At 44.0% G+C, this 21,702-nt stretch overlaps 1 protein-coding gene across 4 annotated transcripts in view; it reads left to right on the top strand.

The window, feature by feature from the left end:
• The window catches only part of LOC124998743 (kelch-like protein 29), a 227,690-nt gene that overhangs the window by 14,576 nt on the left and 191,412 nt on the right, over nt 1-21,702 (top strand). For 3 of the 4 annotated variants that reach the window (XM_047573244.1, XM_047573245.1, XM_047573243.1), the window contains one exon: nt 9,394-9,462. The gene's annotated coding sequence lies outside the window, so the exon portion shown is untranslated. Of the gene's footprint in view, nt 1-9,393; nt 9,468-21,702 lie in introns of all 4 variants that reach the window. The other variant, XM_047573246.1, reaches the window with a different exon arrangement.

The following is a 21,702-nucleotide window of genomic DNA, read 5'->3' on the forward strand; positions in this document are numbered from 1 at the left end:
TGTTGGGAGCGTTCGGTTCCCCCGGAAAGCATCGCGTTAGATGGGCCTACCCGCGTAAATGGTGCTCACGTAGGGGGACGGATGGCCGCGCGCTTATCGAGGCGGCGCATGCCGAAGTGGCGAGAGATGCAGTTAAACGACAGCAGGACCAGGCTGAGATTATCTGCACCGGTCGGAGACAACAGCCGCGTCTTTATCGAGGGCCCGCGGCGAGCTAATTGTTCTGAAGTAGCGCCGGGTCAATCTGGGTTTAATTCAGTCATTATAAAAACACCCAGCCTCTCTCTGATCGTGGTGGGTTTTAAGATGCCTTGGCCTTGTTTCTCTGTTTATCCGAGGTAATGGGCTTCACGGCGAAAGAGTTGGGGGAACGCTTTATATTTGGTATTAAAAACGTTTGTGAAGGAACTGAGGAGCAAGTTCAGATTTTCTTTTTTTTCTATCAGCTGTTTTGAAAGCCGTAAATAATTTGTAGCTATGATGTCTGCAGTTTCTGTTTCTGTATTCCCCTTAGTCACAGAGAAGCTACTGTCTGCGCAAATGAATGGTGATGTTTACTTTCCGCAGTACAAGGATAGAGTTATCCCTCAGTTCTTTTAAGCACAATACGTATGGGCACGGTTCGAAATTGTATAGCCGCTTCGCCCGTTCATCTTCAGTCCCTGCTACACCGTTTATGCTTCCCTTATTGGATTTCAGCGGCGGTGATATCTTGAATATGCTGCTGAATATTTAGCATCGGCGGCAATTACAAAGCATAATACGCTTGCTAACACGCGGGGCGAAAGGGCACGAGCAAATGCCGTGCTTCCCAAGCTCTTTAGAGATCAGTGAACTATGAAAAGCAGTCTCTTCAGCCGCCCCTCTTGAACGCAGTCGCTGAAGGGCTACTGATGCTGGTATCATGTTTCTAAAAAGGCTGCAGTTTCCCTGTCCTGAGACCCAAATGGGTTCCAAATGCACTAAGCTGTGAACCCCGTGCATCCGTGGAGAGTCGGCGGATCGCTCTCACATGTCAGTGTATGTAATTTAATGTAAGATTTTAATTTACTAAAACTTTTAAGCATTCAAGGATTTTTATTTGTCATTCGTAACAATACAGAAGCATGAAAAGGAACGGAATTATATACTCAGGTCCTGGATTGTTACCCATAGTAACTATAATATGAAGATACTACGTAACTATAATATAGACACATATATATATATATATATATATATATACACACACACTAGTAAAGTAAAATAAAATAAATAAGGTAGAAATATAAATAAAAAAATGGCGCTTTGACAAAATTGTATGTTAAATGCATATTAATATATAAACATAGATGCATGTTATTTGTGTATTCAGGCTATTTCGGATGCATATCCAAACATATCTAAAATTATCCAAAAATCTAAAGTTATAATAAAGTTTAAGCACGTTTTTCTTTCGTCGTTTTCTGTGTCTTCAACGCATGTACGCACGAAGCGCCCCCCCATTAAAGAAATCCAAAACCAAGCAGCCGCTCGGTGAAGTGCCTGCTCTTCTCAGAGTCCATTCACGCCGTCCGGCTCTGCGCCGCGCACATACATGCCATTTGCTGAGAGCTGTGCATTAGCCCGTGCCCGAGCGTTTCTGCGGCCTTAATATTTTCTATGTAGTCCATCAGCGATGCTTTCCAGGAAGCGGAGCCAAGCTATGTTGCCTGACAAAATGCTGGGACTCATTAGGCCTCCAGCAAGCAAGCTGACACCGAGAGCCAGGGCCAGGGGCCATGCCCACTGCAGATAAGGACCCAATTCTAAATTTATCCATAGCTTTAACCAAAATGTCGTTTAATGTGGCGTAGTGAGTGTTTCTGCAAAAAAAAAAAAAAATAAATAATAATAAAAGAGAAAAAGAAAAGAAGAAGGTCAGTTTGAGAAATTGAATCCATTACCATAATTCTAATACCCACATGAACTGTTTAAATTCACTTGACATGTTTGGAGACAGCGGGTGAGGATTTGGTTTGGACTCAGGGCTGCGAGGCTACATCTCTGGCCCCTCTTGCACTCTGGGAAGCTGCTGTATTGGCGAGTGGCTCCGCAGGGGGCAGGTTAAGCCTGTTAGTCCCATATGATGACACCGCAGGTTTGCTCTATGCATATGGAGGTGGTGGTGGGGGGGAGGTGAGAAGGAGGTGGATGTGGAAAATCTTTTTTATCTCGTAGCCCATCGCTGCCCATAGACCGCTGCCATTTTTTCTTTTTTTTTTTTCGTTGTTTATGCAGGGCCCCATTAAACCTGGGCACAGGAATATATCTGCTCCGTGGCTGTCGGACAGCCACAGCTCCCCTGGCATCTCTTTTATGAACCTTAGTCATTTTAATAAGGTGCACTTTACTATCTTACCTCTGCTTTGGAATAAACACCATCTATAATATAATATAAAACCTATTCTAGGTATGTCTGAGCTGTTAAAAATGCAAAATATGGCGGACATTATTGGAGAGTGCGCCAGTCCTTAAGAGGACATGGCTGTATTATGTAATCATTTATTTGAAATTGAATAATTGAATCTGCCTAGAGGAGGAGCGCGGTTTAAAGAAAGAGACCTGCTGGAGCAGGTTTTGAGGTGGAATGTCAGACTCCAACCAAGCTCTGTCTGCTTGAGGCGAACAAGACTTCAAATTACTTGAAGAGGAAAACAAATTTCACCGGTCAGTGAAGTCACTTGCACTCATTTCCCTCGCCTTTCCTCCCAGAACCATGGGAAATTACAATAAAACTATATGAACCTTGCTACTGTCATTTGCCACTGTACACCTGCAGTATACAGTCTATGTGCCGCGGTAATTGTACTTTTCATTTGTTTGTCAATTCTCTTATAATATGCCACGTCCAAAATACACAGCATATTATAAGATTTGACAGTGTTTGATATTTAGGTGGATTCTCAGTATTGTTCGCCTGCATGTTACTTTGAGTGATGTGCTCATTCTGCAACTGTAAAACTCTGAATCATTCATCTCCGGTGAGGAATGAATATGTAAGTGCTTCACAATTAATGGAAGTATAGATAGGAGCGAATTGCAGCCATGTACGATTTGCATACTCCAGCAGTTCAAGTTGAAAGGAAGCTTTTCAGTTAAGAGGATTCATAAATCATGTGTTTGCAGAAGGTGTGATGTGCATCGGTAATTGGCTTCTATTTACAACCTGTTTGCCTTCGCTTGAACGTACCCTTACCAGGAATGCAAGGGCTTATAAAATACTGGCCCCATCCCAACCACCTAATGCCTCGATGCGTGCACCCCAGCGTTGATTAATTCATGTTGGCAGTAGATTTCCATGTATAAATACCTTCAGCACAATGACCAGGATCATTAATTCTATTTAGTAATTACTGTATGGCATTTGGCAACAAATAATAATGAAAAGAGGCATTTTTTTTTTCTTTTTTGCACGGTGTTCATTAAAACGTGTGTGTTTTTCCACACACATTAGATAATTCACTTTTCACTTTAAGTCCCCATGAAATTAAGTGTTTTAGTGTGATATGTCTCGTACTGTGCTTCACCTGTGTATTAGAATCTGACCCAAAATGATAAAAATATCCTTAATGGCATAGGTTTTCAACAGGGGGGCCGCGACCCCTAGGGGGTCCACGGAGGTTCTGTAGGGGGGTCGCAAAATCGTTGGTTGATCAGACATTTTTTTATATATATGTATTTTTTTGAAATTTTCCCCCCAAAATTTAAATTTCTTTAAATAAACATTAACATGAATCCAACATATTTCAGTAAAGGGATAGGGGGTACCTTAATAGTGAATGCAAAAAGATGATGATAATAATGTATATTTATAAATAGCACAAGGCCAAGTTTAATATAGAAGACATATTTTAGGTAGGGGGTCCCTACTTACTACTTACTTGGGGTCCTTGGCCTGAAAAACGTTGAAGATAATGGTATTCATCCAGAATTTTCTTAATGGTATTTTTTATGTAAAATGACAAAAACAAAAAGTAATGATGCATTCAGGGGCGTTTACTAATTGTGCATCCAATTAAAGGATTGCTTGGGTTTGTTTGGCCCTTGGACACATCTGGCTTCACACCATGAACGACGTCATAACCGTCAACTTTTTCCGTAATTTCATCCGCACCCGATGGGTAGAATCCGCAGTCGTGGGCGTCCTTGCAGATGAGTGTGCGTCGAACGAAGTGGGTCACCAGACTCAAACCTGGGCAATTGACTTTAATACACAGAGCTTAAAGAAGAAATGGCAATCACAGGGACTTTGGTTATGCAGTGCTTCCCCGAATGCAACCCTTGTTACTTAGCCTCTCTTTACATCCACAGACTTGAAAGTCAGCCAATTGCCTCTCATATCTGCAGCCAAGGAAACAAACAGCGAAAATCAGAGAGAAGTTAACTCCTGCTTGGAAAGACTTAAAGGGCAAGGTTCCTGCTCGGTCTCTGCGCGGCACGTACACTTTATGTGTTGCAGTTTGACAGCGTTTTGTATTCAAAGACACACAGAGTTTGTCCGTGATAAAACTGACCGTAATGTTAATAAGACTGCAGCTGAAGGTGGCGTAGTAAAGATATGTCTTGTCATTGCTCGCTGCCTGCAGGCCTTGTGTGGTTTTATAGTTTCCCCGAGCAGACATTGCTTTTTCTCAGCATTTGCAAGATAGGCCTATCCATTCCAACCCTCTCGAGATGAGAATTCATTCAAAGTTGGGAAAAAAAAGAAAAGAAAAAAAAGCCTTTTGATTTTATGAGAGAAATTCTCAAAAACCGCAGTCACTCCAGTCAGTGGTTATTTGTCACAGGCAGAATTTACAGTTCCGGGAGTCCTTCACTATGTTTTGCTGGTAATGTCGCACATCTCGAATCTGGAAACACTACCTTTACCCCGAAATGAACAGTCCACTTGAAAAGCTGCTCCAGCACCCTTTTGAAAATGGAGCCAATGGTGATGGCAGCCAAGTTTGATTATTAATGGTGGGTCTCTATCTCTCAGGCCCTAATTGGTCTCTGCTGATTGCTGAGCGTTCTGATTAAGAAATGCCATTAAAATTGATGTATTATGCTTCCAAGTGTTTTTCACAGTTAGATAGCTGCTTCAATCAATTGATAATTACGTAGATGATTTATAGCTGGGCTCCATTTTGACAAGTTTACAATAATTGGCACGATAGAACTTTTTTTTTTTTCCCTCAGTACAACCTCTGGATAAGAGAGAGCAGTTCTTGTCTGAAATAGATTAAAAAAATAAAAATAAAATAAAATAAAACATGTTTGTGCTTCAGCATTTTTTTTTCACCTGGAGTCACTTTGTTTTTCAAGTCATTTAAAAAGTGCAAAAATGACTAAATGTCATTCGGTTGTGACTTTTGTATATTATTTCATTACAAGTGTGCAAACACATTAGAGGAATTAGAGTAGGAAGAGATGAAATATAAATCTATAGGGACAAGTCAATGAGGTAGTTAATGATCTCGCTTTGTGTGGAGTTAATGGAAAACATCTCTAATTTCATGGCAAAGTAAACATTTTACCTCGGGGGGTTAGGGTTAGGGTTCTAGCGGGGGAAAAACATACGAGAAGGAAGTTCCAGGTTTTGTTTACACAGCAGATTCCCTAACAATGTTCTCAGTGTAGTAACTGGTCATTAAGTCTTAGAATTGTTGCATTATTGAGTTTTCACACTTTGAATAATTTTGAAAGTTTATTAAAATTTTTATTGTTTTAATTGTAAATTAGCCATCAGAAACATAAGAGGCAGCAGAGCATGTTGTAGTCAGGTATATATTCATTTCAGTTTATGAAGAAACATTTGTTATATATTCCCATTGTTGGAAACTTTAAATGAATTTTCACGTAGGGTTACTTTGGCTCCGTTACATAAACAAACACATTTTAGAATCAGAAACTGATAGTGGAGAGTTGTAGGTTCATACCACGCCAGCTACTGTCTTTTATCATCCTCTTGAGGGCGATTTGGCAAGGGAGCTTTTTCCATACTTGCACAATCATCACAATGTAAATCAGGCTTTTCTTTTTCTTTTTTTTTTTCTTTTTTTGTCAAGCGTACAGAAACATTCATGCAGCATTTTTAACTTTGAGAAGAAAAATGCAGTCAAAATCATGTCCTACAGACTATTAAGCCTGACGTGATGTAGTGTGTGTGACTTGGGAGTTGAGAGTCAGCAAAACATGATGAATGAGCATTCAATAACATTTCACTTTTTAAAAAGGTTTCCCTGTCTGCTTTGCCTCAGACATACGGTTCCACTCTGCGAGCCCCGTCCTGTGTGTATCACCAGTGCATTACTTTGAAGCGGAGCGGATATTTCACCCTTTTCACACGTTCTTAAAATCATTTTTGGCAGCGTACTTTAAGGAGCAACAATAAGGAAAAAAGGAAGAGAGAAATGTACCTGCCAGGGTTTCCGTTAGGATTGCCGGTCCAGCGTCGGCAAACTGTTTATTTTACTGGATAAACGTGAAATCTTACTGCTCCTGTTTTAAAAGGGAAAAAAAAAAAAAATAGAAAAGATGGATTTTACAAAGTCAAATATATATTACCAGACTGATGAAAGAATGGCAAATCCCTCGAGTCAGTATGCTTTTTAATGAATGATTATGATTGATCAAATGCTCAAGATTAACTGCTGTTAAGTGTTCGCTGTTACAAAAGATCTGTAGCCTGTTTAAAAAACCATTGCGTTTATAAGGAATGAAAGGTATCATCTAGGTAACAGACTTGTGTGTCCTTTTTTTGTATTATGATTCCAACAAAATCCACTGCAGCAAACTTCGAGTAACACCTGGCAAATGTTACATTCTTTGCAGCAAATGTGCATGAGCTGCGTCACATTCAAAGTCTCCATGCATCTCCCATGTTCACGTCCAACTTTATAGCAGAAATAAAGATGGTTACATCCTGGTTCAAAATAAATAAAGAAATAAAAAAAGTCGTGCATGCTTTGAGAGAACGGTGGGTGTCCTCGTAGGTGGCTAGCTGTCTGCCTCGGTCCCACTTACACTACACCTCTTGGGTTGTTTATGAATTAGTCAGGATTCATAAATAAGATGACAGTAATGTCAAGATGGCGGCCACCAGGGCCACCGTGCTGAGCTTCCTCAGAAGTCCTGTGAGTGACCGATGTTAAAGACTTGCTTTAAACATCAAACCCTGATAACCATTGCGTTCTGTCGCAGGCTAAAACCTGTTCTTACCGGCTAATTTCCCTGCTATCTGCAAAACCCCCCCTCTCCCCATGTTTCAGACAGAGATTTTATGATCTATTTTAAATTTGTTTATATAAGTGCCTGACATCAAGCTGCTACTGGAGACGGTTGCCAAAAATTTTCGTTGTGTGCAGCGTCCATTAAAGTTCTTCTTATATCAAAAAAAAAAAATACCCTTTAGAAACTCAGGGGTTATCTGTGGAAACCCAGGGGGCGGCACATAATTATTAGCTGCCCCGCATAATCAGAGCCTGTCAGTGCCTTGCTCAAAGACACTGTATTTTCTTGCAGGGCGCCGTGCTAGTGCTAAATGGGAATAAAAGCCACATTTTGACTCTGATTTTTCCCGACGCCTTTCATCAAATTGTTAGAACAGAAAATATCCGTGGAACAAATCAGTTGTGAGTAAGGGAGCCTAATTTAAGTTTTTGTTCGCAGTCATGCTGCCTCATCTACTTCTGCCTCAGCGAGAGACTGCCTCTGTGTGCACAAATGTACCTGAGAATTACGGCTGTGTGTTTGATGCAGTGGTGTAAAAAAAAAAAAAAAAAAAGGGTAAGGTTTCCACCTAAGAAACAGAATTCACGGCCCTTAACGTTCAATACGGCTCCATAAACCGGTATGCAAGGGTTTATGGAGGCCCCTCTTTGACTTATCGCTCCGTGATCAGTATGGATCTCAGTCTAAATGGTTGTTAAGCCTTTAAAGAAGCCTCCTGTTTGATTGTAATGGAATTCACACAAACCCTGTACAGCCACGGTCTTCAACATAAACATACCTGACATAGAGCTGGCTGATGGGAGCTAGCTGCGCTGTTAGCTTCTCTTCTCCTAATATTGCATCATGCGTCTTGGATTTCCCCCGGGGACCGAATAGGCTCTCGGCCAATTGCGGGGGACCTGACAGAGTCGGCGTGCGATATGCTGCTTCGTCACTGGCTCAGCAGCGATGGGGGCGGGTCCTACTGTGCACAGGAGGCTTGGATTGACAGGTCTGGGCTAACGTGGCGCTCCGCGTGAAACCGCGCGCTGTTGAGACAGCTCCTGTATCGCTGAATCAATGAAGCGCCTCCAATTATCCCTTTACTACAATATGGTGGGTTCAAGTCAGCGCGTATTTAAAGGAATTTAAATTAGCGGGGGAAAATTGTCTGGGAAAATTTAAAAAAATGTCAATCAACCAAAGATTTTGTGACCCCTTGTAGTACCTCTGCGGAGGTTGAAGGCCTATCCTCTACAAGTTTGTTTGTGATTTATCTGCCTATCTAATAATTTTTAGATCAGAAGCTGCAGTGCAATGTCTTTTTTCTGGGTCATCTCGGATGAAAAACATCACTGAACCACCGCTGATATCCATAGATCAGATTGTTGTTTTTTTCTCTTACCTTTTAAAGATCCCTTTTTGCCACATTGATCTTTATTTCTTTCATTCCCTACGATGAAACCGTAACTCGGAGCGATAAAGGAAGTCTTTTCTTTTTACACTTGTTTTTCAGGCTAAAATGTCCTTGCTCAGTGATTCCAAACACAAGCACGGGCTCTCTCTCTCTCTCTCTCTCGCTCACAAATAGGCCAACACAAAGGAAGAATGAGACGCGGTGACTTCCAACGGTTGCCACCACCAAGGAGTCAGATGATCGCTGCCTTTGTGAACACCAGCGCTCTTGTTGGCGTTCGACAATGAGGGCCTTTCAAGTGTCATTTTCCTCCGCTTTGTTGTCGTCTTAAAAACAGCAGAGCTTTCTCTTTTTTTCTTTTTTTCTTTATAAAACTCAAGTAATATTTAAAATCTCCATCTCAGGCTTTCATTCGCTTCCAATCCTGGAGAGCGTTCTGCGCGTACGCTTCCTGTTCGACCTTTTCTGCCGCCGAATTATCTGTAGTTGACCTCTGATATTCTCTCAGGACAATTGGAGGGTTATTGATAGGTTTTGCTTACTAAGTCCATACGCGATGCTATCTGTTTGTCAGACATAAGATTACACTAATAAATCTCTCGGTGCTGATTGTTTCTTTTTGTTTTCATGCTTTCCAGTGAACGGGTGCTGGATTCTTGCTCATTAGCATATGGCAAACTGGATATTAATATCACATTTCGAGACGTATTGCTTCTCTATTTTAAAGCCTCCCCATATTCACCAACTGTTATTTGTTTTTCCAGGGGTAGACGGCAATACTCAAAAGATCTAATTTGTCTGTGATGATCATCTCCATCCACCAGAGACCAAAGGTACGGTAAGATATGAAAAGCTCATTATCTTATGTCCCAATAAACATCTTATTATGACAAGCCGCACAAAAGCACAATAAAAGATGAGCCGGTTACGTTCTGCCTCATCATTTCATTGTGCACTCATGTTCTCCCATGGAACACTTTTCATTTCAGTAATTTTACTAACATTATTATTGCATGTATAAAAAGAAAGGGAAAAAAATTTAATTGGACGCTAGTATAACCTGACAAGTTCCACTTTTCCCACCTCGGTGTGCGCCATTTGATTCTGCGATACAAGTGCGCGCGCGCCGTCGGCCCGCTTTTTAGCGGGGGGTTGATCGTCTGGAATTATGTGATGTATGATGTCATTAATTCTGCTTGACTTCCCTGCCGTGTCCGGAAAATGAGCTATGTCTGTCTTTGTTTCTCCACCAGCAATGATCGTGCGATTCTGTCAGCACGCAAAACCGCTCCGGTCTCTGAGCAATTACGGGGGGGTTACAGTCTGATCTCGGGTTATTAAGAGATAGGATTACTCCCGGACTGCGGGACCCCAGGAATGTACAGACCCCTCTGGTGGTCTGCTCACCGCTGATGAAATAGAATTGAATTAATGGGGTTGCCCACTGTGAGGACTGATTAGAACGACATACTGCCTTTGATCCCTGAGCGAGGTGACCAGGCGTGGGGCGCCACAGGCATTTGGAGGGGGTTGGGCTTTGTGTGTGTGTGTGTGTAATTTTGTGTTTGTGTCCGTCCTGGGTCAGTGCATCACTGATGAGCAGGACTCATTATATGTGCTCTTTGCTGCGGTTCAACTCTCACTGGGTGGAGTGGTGGTGGTGGTGGTGGTGGGGGGGCTTCAGGTGTAAAATCATTCGTCGCTGTTTTTGCTCGTGGACAGCTGCTCGCTCTGCTGTAGCCCTTCGGTGCTTGGCGCAAAGCTGCGGTAGCCCATGCTGCGTTCAGCTTTTTGCAAATTGCCTCTTGTGCTGCTTATATTTTAAACGGCTCACCTATGATCGCGCCCGCAGCTTGCGCTTTGTGCGAACCCTGGTAGGTGGTTACATTTTAGCGCGCCGCTGCGGGCTGCCCTCCGCAGTCTGTCGTGTGTTACAGTCAAACAGCGGAATTCATAAACACGGACCCGCTTCTGTTTACAGCACGGTGTTTACCACTTTTTTTTTTTTTTTTTTTTTTTGGTCTGAGTGTTGCACATGTTGATGAGGACCACTCGAGTTTAGCGTCGGGCCTTTTTGCACCGGGGCTTTCTCTGCCTCGATCGCTAAGGCACCGGCGCTCTTAACAACAGTGCTCGTCGGATGGGTGGTGGAATTGAATTACGGGGCATGCGGGTGATTGTTTCTGACAGTCACACCCACCTCTCTCGGCAATTGCCCCTTGTGCGCGGGGCAAAGTTTGAACAAATTCTCACATGCGCAGCAAAGCGCAGGCCTATGCTGCTGGGGAGTGTGACTAAAGCTTTCTAGGAAAGGCCGCGCAGGGCTCCAGAAATGCCGTTCCTTACTAGGAGCACTCTGGCCCCTTCCCTGAAAATTTAGGGACACACCTTAAGTCGACTCTGCACCGTAGCCATTGACGTTTAACCCTTTCTTTGGCTCTGGTGGCGAACAGGCTGAAGTTGCATTACTGGCACGAGGTAAATGAGAGCCGGTAAATCAGCTGCGCTGAGTTTGTCTGTGCGCTTTTCAGACAACGGCTACTGGAAGCGAGCGGCTCCCGTTGGAGTCGTAGCTAATAAATGCTCACGAACACTTACTTCTAAGTCGCCCCGGCGCAGAAAGAATGAAGACGTCTGGGCGGATTGTTTGTGTAAGGCTGAAGAAGGGGGAGAATTTTTTCCGTGTTTATTCAATGGCCGAGAGACGTAGCGTCCGGAGTGATGTGCCACCATAAATCTGGCAGCGAGGCACGCCAGCGAGCGTAGATGACCTGATCCGCGCGGTTGATTAATCCCTCCGCCTCTCACTCTCTCTCTCTCACACACACACACACACGCACACACGCACACACAGGCTGGTGGACTTCCTGCTCCCAACTCAATTTTTTCAGCACGGAAAAAAAAAAAATAATCTAAACTTACAGGTCGCAGCGGGTCGACTAGTTTTTAAAAATATTTGTGCTGTCTCCAGAGTTGGTTGCAGTCTAGAGCCCTGCCATCCTAACATGTCCCTCTATTTCAACAATCGGCACGTCTTCGCTTTTCGGCCTCTCCCTGCGGCTGTTGAGCATGACGTGGCACCTCGGCCTTCTCCGATGGTTTAAAAGACACTGACAGTTCATCCTACCTCAACAACACGTCCCGAGAGTTTGTACCTCAGATGTGTGGTGTCATAACATTGTTGGGTTTTCAAGGCAACGCGTCAGTTTAATTGGCGACTTGTAAAAAGCGTCTAAAGGAAGTGTCTTAAAGCCTAATGACCGGCTATAAGGCGTCGCCATCTGTCCCACGTACGCCCATAATGTTCGGAGTTGGTTTCTGAGTTCTCCGTCCCCATTTGTGAATGTTCCTCGGGCCAAACAAACTGCGCCACGTCGAGCTCGCGGAGTTTCCCGTCAACCCCCGACGCGGGCGTTTGATGCGCAGCCAGCCCCGGATGCTGCTGTTATTGTGTTTAAGTAAGAAAAGAGTGAGAGAGTTTGTTTAAACACCGCCAGACGCTCTTTGTGCGAATGCGTCCTAAACCCTCGCGGCACAGCGTGATGAAAAATGATCTGTTAAGAAAATTACTAAATCCAAATCATCAAAAAATACCCCACCGCCTGCCAAATCTTCCGCTGCAGTTTCAGCTGAAAACGAAACACAGTCGTACCTTCTTTTTTCCCTTTTCTTTTCATGTTTTTTTTTTTTTTGTTTGTTTTTTTTTAAAGCACATACTTTGGGAAGCAATGGTCATCATCACCCTTGTTTGCCCAGCGGTGCGCTGTTTATGTTGGGCCCCCGGACGGTAAGCTGGAGCTGTCTGCCAGAATCACTCTCAAGGCCACCTCGAGTAATGATAGATGACAAGCTTCTGCGAGGAGGAAAACAGGTCCCCGCGGTAGCGCGCAGACAAAGGTGCCATCGGCTGGCGGGCTCACGGGGGCCGCGGCGCGGCGCGGTGCGGTGGAGGAAGGTTGCGATGCGAGGTAAATAAAAGGCTGGAGGGGACTCTGCAGCGGATAATGAGAAAGAAAGTTACAACTCTCGCCGTTGAGGAGGGCAGTAAATTACCGCGAGCAGGCGTGTGCATTGTGTCCTTCTTGTCAGTGAATACTAATAAAAGCCGAGTGGTCACCTTTTTTTTTTTTTTTTCTTCTTTCTTCCTTTTTTTTTTTTTTTTTTTTTTAAGGAGAGCATTAAGTTCCAGTTCTGTGGCATTGTTCCAGGCTAACCTTGACTTTAGATATTAAATCCAGCCCTTCATTATTCACGGATAGATCCATTTTTTATCTGCAGTCACGGCTCCGTGAACTTGTTTGGGAGGACTTTGTGGATCGGTTGGTTCAGGGCTTACATGTCTAATGTCAGCGGAGACGTCATTGTGTTCCTCACCTTCTAATAAGTGCAACAAAAGAAACGGTGGGCCAGCGGATTTTGTTTCATTTCGTCGTCTTCTTTTTTTTTTTTAAATCTGGCCTTCAGCTCAGTCACACCATTAACTGATGAAGCTATTGAGATGCTGTGTAAGGATGATAAAGTGCGAGCCACAGAGTAGGACTCGAGTTTGGATGGTTTTGGAAAGCTGCGGTCCTCAAGGTCAATAACTCACTTTGATGCTCAGAACGTGGCCGTTTGTTTTCCAGACACTCCACGAGAGCAGCTCTTTTCATTACTCTGGGGTTATTCTTTGAAATTATTAAATAATTGTAAAAAAAATTATTGTTTTAAAAAAAAAAAAAAATCCATTCAAAGATGACGCCTTCACGCAGCTAGATGCTTCTGACCAACCGCTCTGAATACCAAACGCGCTCCCTGTAGATGTTCAGCTGATTCCTTCATCCGGTTCAATTGCTCCTCATTACGTCCCGATTCGATTCGGCATCGACTCAGTGAGGGATAATTCTGCTTTGGAGCCATTTTCATGGGCTATGAAAGAGATTTTCATTAAACTAATGTTGTCGCCGGTTGCGGATGTTTGTGTGCGCACAATAGCTTTACCTCTAGTCACCGCGTCTCCCGTATAGCTGTGTTTTTTTTTTTTTTTGTCCAGGTCTCCTCTGTCATCATGCGTTTTAAATCAAAAATGCGGCTCGTCTCCTCGCACGTGGATTAATCCAGGTTCCTTATAAGAGGCTGCAGGAAATTACACATGTTTAAAAGGAAATCGATCCAAGGATTTCATGAATTGGCGCTGGGTCTTTGAAACGAAGACCGATTTGAATCAGAAAATGAATTATTTAAACTCGGGGCCCCTGGTATTGACATCCATCTTCAAAGCGTTTCAGACAAGGCGTTGATGTGACACTGTGCCACGGCGCTGCATCAGATTAGATATAGACGACCCATATTGACTGTTAATAGCTGTCAGCCACAGCCATAATGTAACTCCTGAGTTTTCAGAGACAATGAAGTGTATTGTTTTTAGTCTGTAGTAGTAGTCAGTAACACATAATTACAGCTTGTGCGTGCGCACGCATGTTCCTCCGCTAATGGACGGTCGTGCTGTGAGCCGGATAAAGACATTAAATTAAAAGTTTTTAGCCGTGCCTCCCGGTTTGTCGTTTGCCATCTCTCACAGCCGCTTTTTTTTTTTTTTTTTTTTTTTTTTTTTTTTTTTCCCTCCCCCCCAACACAGTTGATTGCGGCAGAAGTAGCCTTATGTAATGTTAAATGGTGTTTTTAAAAACCCTGCCTCTGAGCCCGCTCGCGGACGGGCCCTTCCGCCCGCCTCCATTATTAAAACAAGCAGCCCTCACCTGCTGACAAAGGGGGAACAAAAAGCCTTTAGAAAGGCATTTATCTTTAGCTGTGGAGACGGAAAGCGATGGGGACGGTCCACGGCAAAGGCACGTTCTAAGCAGAAAAGTAATGTCACTAATGACGCGACCTCTGACTCGCCTGTTTCCGTGCCGCTGAGGGGAAAGCGGGCGGCGGGGTCGGCCCTTTTCAAAAGAGCCGACCTCCGTCCTTTAGCGGCGCGCGGCCCCGGCCTTAATGATAAAAATGGCCTCCTTCCTTTGTTCCCATTCACACGCCGCCACCAGACCATAACAGAGGCGGAACGTAAACACGCATTCATAAACATCGGCCGCGGCCCCGCGCCGCCGCGCGCACCCGGTTATATTCTTGTCACATAAACAGTGAGGCATTGTCTCCCGCACGCCCCTGGAGTGATTAAGACGTAAGGCGCCGCAGGGGGCCGGCCCCGTGGTTAAAGGAGCATGGAATCCGAAGGGGCTGACACACACAAACGCACACATTTCGCGCGGCGGGGGGTTGCAGCGCGGCATCTTATCCAGGCCATTGAGGCTAATATCTGTGAATGGGGCATGCTGGCACTTTTAGGAGCGCTATCAGCGCTCCCTCTTTTCCTTAAGTTGCCCTCGGGGACCGCGCGGCACAAACGCATCATAAGGGAGAGGGAAATTACGTAACTGCTTTGGTCTTCAGTTTTCCTCAATCAGGAGTGGATGAGTGGAAGGAGGAAGTAGAAGGACTCCCACACTTTAAAGTCATTAAAGTTTAACAGTCAGATCATGTTTGGCTCTGAAGATGAAAGTTTGCAGTTAAAACGGTGCAAGGCTTTCCGCTCCGGCTCAATAGCACGCGCTCATCGAGGGGTTCGAATAAACAGCTCTGGAAGCCCTTTCATGCAAGCGTTTCCAATAAGCGCATTGTGAAGTGAATAGGCTCAGAAAAGCTCATTTCATTCATTACAGCGTCATTATAAGCTTCCCAAAACGAAACCTTTTTTTGACATTTTAAGCTGAAAAAAAAAAATAAAATAAAATAAAAGGAAGAAGTTTTCTTTAACCGAACGAGGACGGCAATGGAAAGTAAGTAAAAGCGAGTAAAAATAAGTCTCTCAATAGGCCGGGGCCACGGCGACACTGAACTAAAGATGAACCCCCGCGTAACAAATCCATCCAGAGCAGAAAGCGCCAGACGCGTTATTGTTTTTAACGTCGCCAGCTGCAGTTTATTGACGGACGCCGGAGCCGAAGAAACGCAGGGATTTTCAAAAGCGCACCTGCGATGAAAAATAGCTCAAATCACGCGGTCGGACGTCGGTCGGCGAGCGCGCTTTGCCAGGTTGTGTTCGTTTATTGAAAGGCCCCTTCTAAACCCCCCTCCCACCACCACCCGCTTTAGTCCTGTTTTGAACGGGCCAGAAATGTAAGCAGAACATAGCGACATGACGCACGGTTGGAAGAGTGACCAGCATCGTCGGTCCAGCCGACTGCGCGCCTGTAAATGGCTTCCCCGTCTGATGACGTCGACGCTCGTGACGGCTGCCTTATTTAAGAATATCTACACCTGAGCTGTTTGCCTGTGCTCCCCACCCCCTCACCCTCTGCGCGAGCGATTGATTTTTATGCCGGGCATCTGTGCTCTGGCTCTGGTGTTGTGTCATGACCCGTAAATCAAAGCTTAGTGTGTGTCATTAGTTGCCATGCTATTGTGAGATGGCTATCATAGCAGATAAGGTATATTGTTTCACTTAATGTCTTGAGCAGCACTCGGCTTGAGCTTGGATATAAAACAGTGTGCGCTTCAGGAACAGAGTTATTGGCAATCTCATCTTTGCAGAACATTATATTATATTAGATTGCTCGTTCCTGCTCAGACTCCGGGAGCTGCTATAAAAAAAAAAAAAAAACGGCAGTGAGCTTTTGTTTTTCAGTCATATATTTTTTATTTTTTTTTTTCCCCCCCAGATCTGGTCAATGGGTTGCTTTATTCTTCGGCTACCTTCGAAATGTTGCTGACAGGACGCACATATGAAATGGAGCCTACACAATGCATTATGCAATATCTGAGATGTGAGATAAAAACCGTAACTTATTGCCCGCTCCTCTCACTTTGCCGCCCGCTGAGCTTGATTGAACGTTTTACATTTTTCAGCTGACTCGAGCTGTCTGGGGTGTAAAAAAAAAAAATAAATATGAAAAATATAAAAAAAAAAAAAAAAAAAATGAAAAAAACGTGAATAGCTGCGGTCCGCCCGCTCCGGCCCCTGTCAGATTTGCAGTGATATATTTGAAAGGAAGTAATTTCCATGCCTGGTATGAAAACTCCTTTTTAACCTTAATTACATCGTGGCTCTGTCAGGTCCAACTGTTCTCTGCCGAAATTAATTTCCCAACAGGGGCTCTTATCAAAGAACTCAGATGTACCTTCTTATCATCTCTGGTCAATGGCGCCGCCTGAAAAATTTACTCTGAATTAACTGCGGGTATCATCTGCCAAATTTTTATTTGGATATCTCCCTAATGTTGACATAAGCTTTAATAGCCATCTGCAGAGTGCAGCTCATTACGGGGGCATATCTCTATCCCTACATATGTAGCGGACGCCTCGGAAATTTTTATGCCGTTTTTCCGCCGCCGCCGCCGCTCGCGAGCGTGACAAAAGGCGCCGGAGGTTGGCGCGCGGCACGAGGCGGAGAGACTGTGACTGCAAATTCCGCTTAAACTGTGACTTGAGAGGCTTCTGTCATTTATCTGAACGGTTATTGTTGACATCTTTCAGCACACATGAGAGAGCAAATCCGGGCCTTAAGTAGCGAGCCATTACTGTTATGTGAAAGATCATTTGCTGTTACGCGTTTAGTCAGGCTCTCGAAATGAAAAGATTTGTTTGTTTTTTTTTTTTTCCATACAGCTTTTCCCCCCGGCTTTAATGAGATAATCAGGAAGCGCCGGCGCACCTCTTGATCCGCATGTCATGCGTTTGCTGCGCACGTAAAACTACTGAAGGGGTCCCCGCGCAGTTTTTTAACGGGTGGCACACGTCAACGGGCGTTGCATTCCTGCGCCACGTGCGCTCTTCCTCGACCCCTGCCCTCAGGTCTTCACGAAACAAAACCGGCTTTGAGTCGTTTGACTCCTAAAGTAATCAAACATCGAGCCGTGTCGCACTCGCCGCGCCGAAACCAATTTTTGCCTTTGAGTCGTAAACCTAAAAAATGAAAAGTGCCGCCTGGAAAATTGATTTGGAGATTGAAGCAGAATTTTTGGGTTGATAAAAACACCCGGGGAGGCGGCGCGGCGTGCGGCGAGCGCCTAGCTGGTCGTGCCGTCTGAAGTGCGCTCGAGGCGTCGGATGAGCAGGTGCTGCCGACTTTAGAGAGGAGCTGAAAAAAGACGGCCTCTTCCCATACGTCCTGACCCTCCGCGGCTCGACGAGCCGATGAAAGACAAACAGGATGCGTCAGCGTGTTCGCCGCGCGTAGATCCCGCTGCCTCCCTCCGCCGCCGCCTCGCAGGTGCTACTTCAGAGACGCCGCCGCGTATTTGAATGCGGCGGATATTCAAAAGCGTCCACTTTCGTTTGTCACGAACATATTCCTCTGCCGTTTTGTCTCGTCGCGTCACTCGCCGTCCTCTCGGCTGTGTTTTTGTGTGGAATTCGGTCCTCCCCGCGCGTCACCCTCTTCTGCTTTTGTCAAGCTTACAACCTCCCACTGAGATCAGATTAAAGCAGACATGTTGAGCACGACACAGATGAGTTGCATGCCCGGAGCAAAGCATGCTGGGAAGCTGCAACACATACACCGCGCTGCTCTGTGACAGCTGAATGGACCGGTGATGTAAGTGGCGCTGGGCCCTGTAATTGCTGTAAATCTAATTAGGATGCATAGTTTGTTGAGTATTTGAACGCAGCCGCACTGTAATGTGTTTTACTTTAATGGGCTTTTCCGTAATCTTGTTTTTGCCGGGGTTTTTGCAGCGCATACATCTTGTTTTGTCTTCCATCTTGCGATGCGACGAGGCTCCCCACACCTGCGTTGAATTAAAAATCTTCATAAATGCTGATTAATGCTTTTTGTTACATGCAACATGTTGCGAGGAATAAGTAATTTATATTAGTGTCAATTAAGGCTGTTAGTTTACTGTATGAAAACCTCGTCAAAGCCTGCTCCTCCTTACACTGACTGACACTTTCCTCAACTTTTCTATTTTAATATGTGCGTATGCAGTGAGAAACTATATTTAAAATGCAAATCTTCCTCTCAGTGTCACTGGCTATGTTTACACGGACACTGGTTTTCCACATGTAAGCACCTCAGAGGGACTTTCATTCTGACTGAGAAGAGTGGTGAACTCTTTCATACTCTGTTCAACAGGAAAATATTAGCACCTTATAACAATGGAAACACTTGATGCCGCTGTTTCTGCCTGGTTGGAACGAGTGCATCCTTTCTGGTTATGTCTGCACAGTGCTTGGTTAGCGTCCGACTAGTTTCCACAGCTTCTGGACGGGGGAAAGAAACAGGGCGGTAGAAAAGTATTTCACAAATAACTGTTGATGAAGACGGACTTTTTAGTCTGTCCTGGCCATGTTCTTCTGTTGCATGAATTCAGTGTTGGCAATAAAGGAAAAAACCTCTTCACATAAGAAGCTGTACAGCAGGCCTAAACGCCTGCATGTGCATTTCAGATATGTCATATTCTTCAGCCTCCATAAGCAGCTGCATTTGCCACGCCCCCCGAGTGGCAAAAACATGGTGAAATGCATCGGTAAATACAGCGAGGCTGGGAAAAATGTGGATTATCAGATCAAATTAAGGACAAATGGACTCCAGTGATCCATATCAACTACCAAATAACAAATGTCTACAATGTCCCCAAACATTGACATGTGGCCAGAAATCAGTTTTCCTGATATTTATATGAACCTGATTTCAACGCATTTATATTAAAGTATGACCTTACTGTACTTTTTGGAAAAGTAGATGAGCTTTAGTTTCACTTAGTTTAAGTTAGTTTTAGGTAATTTCAGTTATGATAAATGTAGCTAAATTAAAGATGCTAATGCTAAGAGCTTTACTTCGAAGTAACATTAGCCATACAATACTGTAGCATTAAAAGGACAACGAGGAGTGAACAAATATTCCGTTTATTGTTAACTTAATGTTTAAACTGAAATAGTTACTGTCGGCCGTAACTTCGCCAAACCAACAACATATCTGAACATAACCCCAGAGTATAACTTAAGAAGTAACTTATTATTAATAATATTAATAATTAATATTGTTACCTGACACTAAATGTGAACCACAACACCAGGTTTCAGTGCCTGGATTCCAGTTGTTTCTTAGTAATGCAGTGATCCATTTACTTACTCTTTTCTTGAGAGGCACCATTGGCACCTCTCTTTGGCACCATTTCATTCAAATCTGTTAGTACACTCAATCACACAACAGCTCTTCACCTTTTTCTTTTTTATTTATTTATTTTTTTTAATTAATTTTAAAATTTAGACGGTATTAAATCACATGATTTAAACTAGTGCGGCTTATCACCATGCTCAGCTGTCACTCAGTGGCCGTAACCACGGATACTTCCGCTTGCTGTGACGTCACGTGCACACCCTCTTACTGTGACCGTCTATGTACCTTTAAGACAAAGACTCACTTGCCAAAACATTAGGTACACCCGTGAAACGTAATGAATTCCAATGTAACAGTCCTGCACTAAATCACCCAAACCTAAAACAAATAAAAAAGGAAAGGTGGTAAATAAACTTCATGATCATTTTGGCGGATGTAGTTTGTGATGCTGTTAAACTGGACTGATTTAAAGTAATAAAGCGTTTCTGTTGTTTTGCTTAGCTCTCTGCCTGAAGTGGGGTTGTCAAAATAACAGCGAGATGTGTCTGCAACACAGTGTAATTCAGTAGCACTGAAAACGCAGTTGAATCAGCAGCTCTTTCAGCTATTTATAGAAACGCTGAGTACAATAACCTTCATGAAGCTAAGATTTACGGGTGGATTTGGTAGAGCAGGTTGTCCGCAATCTAGAAGGTTAGCGGTTCGATCCCTGCTCCGTGGACCACATCCAGAAGTGTCCCTGAGCGAGACAGACGCAGAGCCCCCGGTCGCTCCCAGTGTTTTGCGTCCGCACTTGTGTGAACAAAGACACGGATGCGTCACTGTGCTTTTCAGTATAAACTGGTAGAAATTCTCAACATAGATACATTTACCATTTACGCTGTGTTGCCTGGATACGAGCGGGATCACATCCTCAGGTGGCGCCTTGTTTAATTTCCTCCCGTCGTGATAGTCATTTAACATTTTCGCGACGGGCTGATACTTAGCACCCGGCTCCCTTGTTTTATGTTTCCTCTCGACTTAACTTTTAGTCGGCGCGGCCTATCTTTTGTTCATGAGGACAAGATTAGTGCCGTGCATCGGTGCTCGGAGAGGGCTGAGTGCTTTTGTAGCAATAAATGATGAGCCCTGTGGAAAGTCTTTGGCTAGCAGCGCATTCACCATTCCTCAGACTTCCTATAACAAAGAAACGCAAACCCCAACTGTTACAGTAGTCAGTGCGGTTTCGGCTGAGTTTCTTAGAAACAATAAAACTTTTCAGGCATCGTTTGTAAGATGTAATTTGTTTTACAGCGGAGGTTTCAGGAGAACTTCAGCAGGGTAAGTGTAATGTAGGCTGTGTTTGTGCGAGGAAAGTGGTGTAATTTCCCGGCGTTATGAAGAATATACAGCCCCTGAAGTGTACTTGAAGCGTGCAGTGAGATTATGTACATGAATATTTGATGGGGATGAAGTGTATCAAAGAAACGATCAAATGAACCCGAAATTAAACATATACAAAATGCACAGATTCTTAATTTCATCATGTTTTCTATGGTAAATTTACTCCAGTTTGCCTTAATTAATCCTAAATATCATCATATTTCATCTCCACGGCTCAACCGCAGAGCAGCTTTTAGTAGAAGTAGGAGTGAAGATGTCTTTCGCTATCATCTCCGGGGACTTAAGTTTCGCATGGAATGATTCCTGTAGATACAAGTTAAGAGCCGACACGGTCCCCGACCTGTGAGCCCTGCCCCATCCGCACTTTCTTCTTTCCTCCACCTGAACTTTATTTCATTTATTTATTTATTTTTTTAAATCTTTTTACCAAATCGGCTTTATCTGGGCTGAGAGGGCTCCTTGTTTAGTTGTGAGAAATCAATAGCCATTACAGGAGGCAGACAGAAAAGGAGAGAAATGGAACATGCTGGAGAGGGAGGGAGACGGGCTGCTATCCCTGTCAGTCTGACCCTGCCTGACGGCTGTCATCTCC

This window comes from Mugil cephalus, chromosome 21 (genome assembly GCF_022458985.1).
Source record: "Mugil cephalus isolate CIBA_MC_2020 chromosome 21, CIBA_Mcephalus_1.1, whole genome shotgun sequence".
NCBI lineage: Eukaryota > Metazoa > Chordata > Actinopteri > Mugiliformes > Mugilidae > Mugil > Mugil cephalus.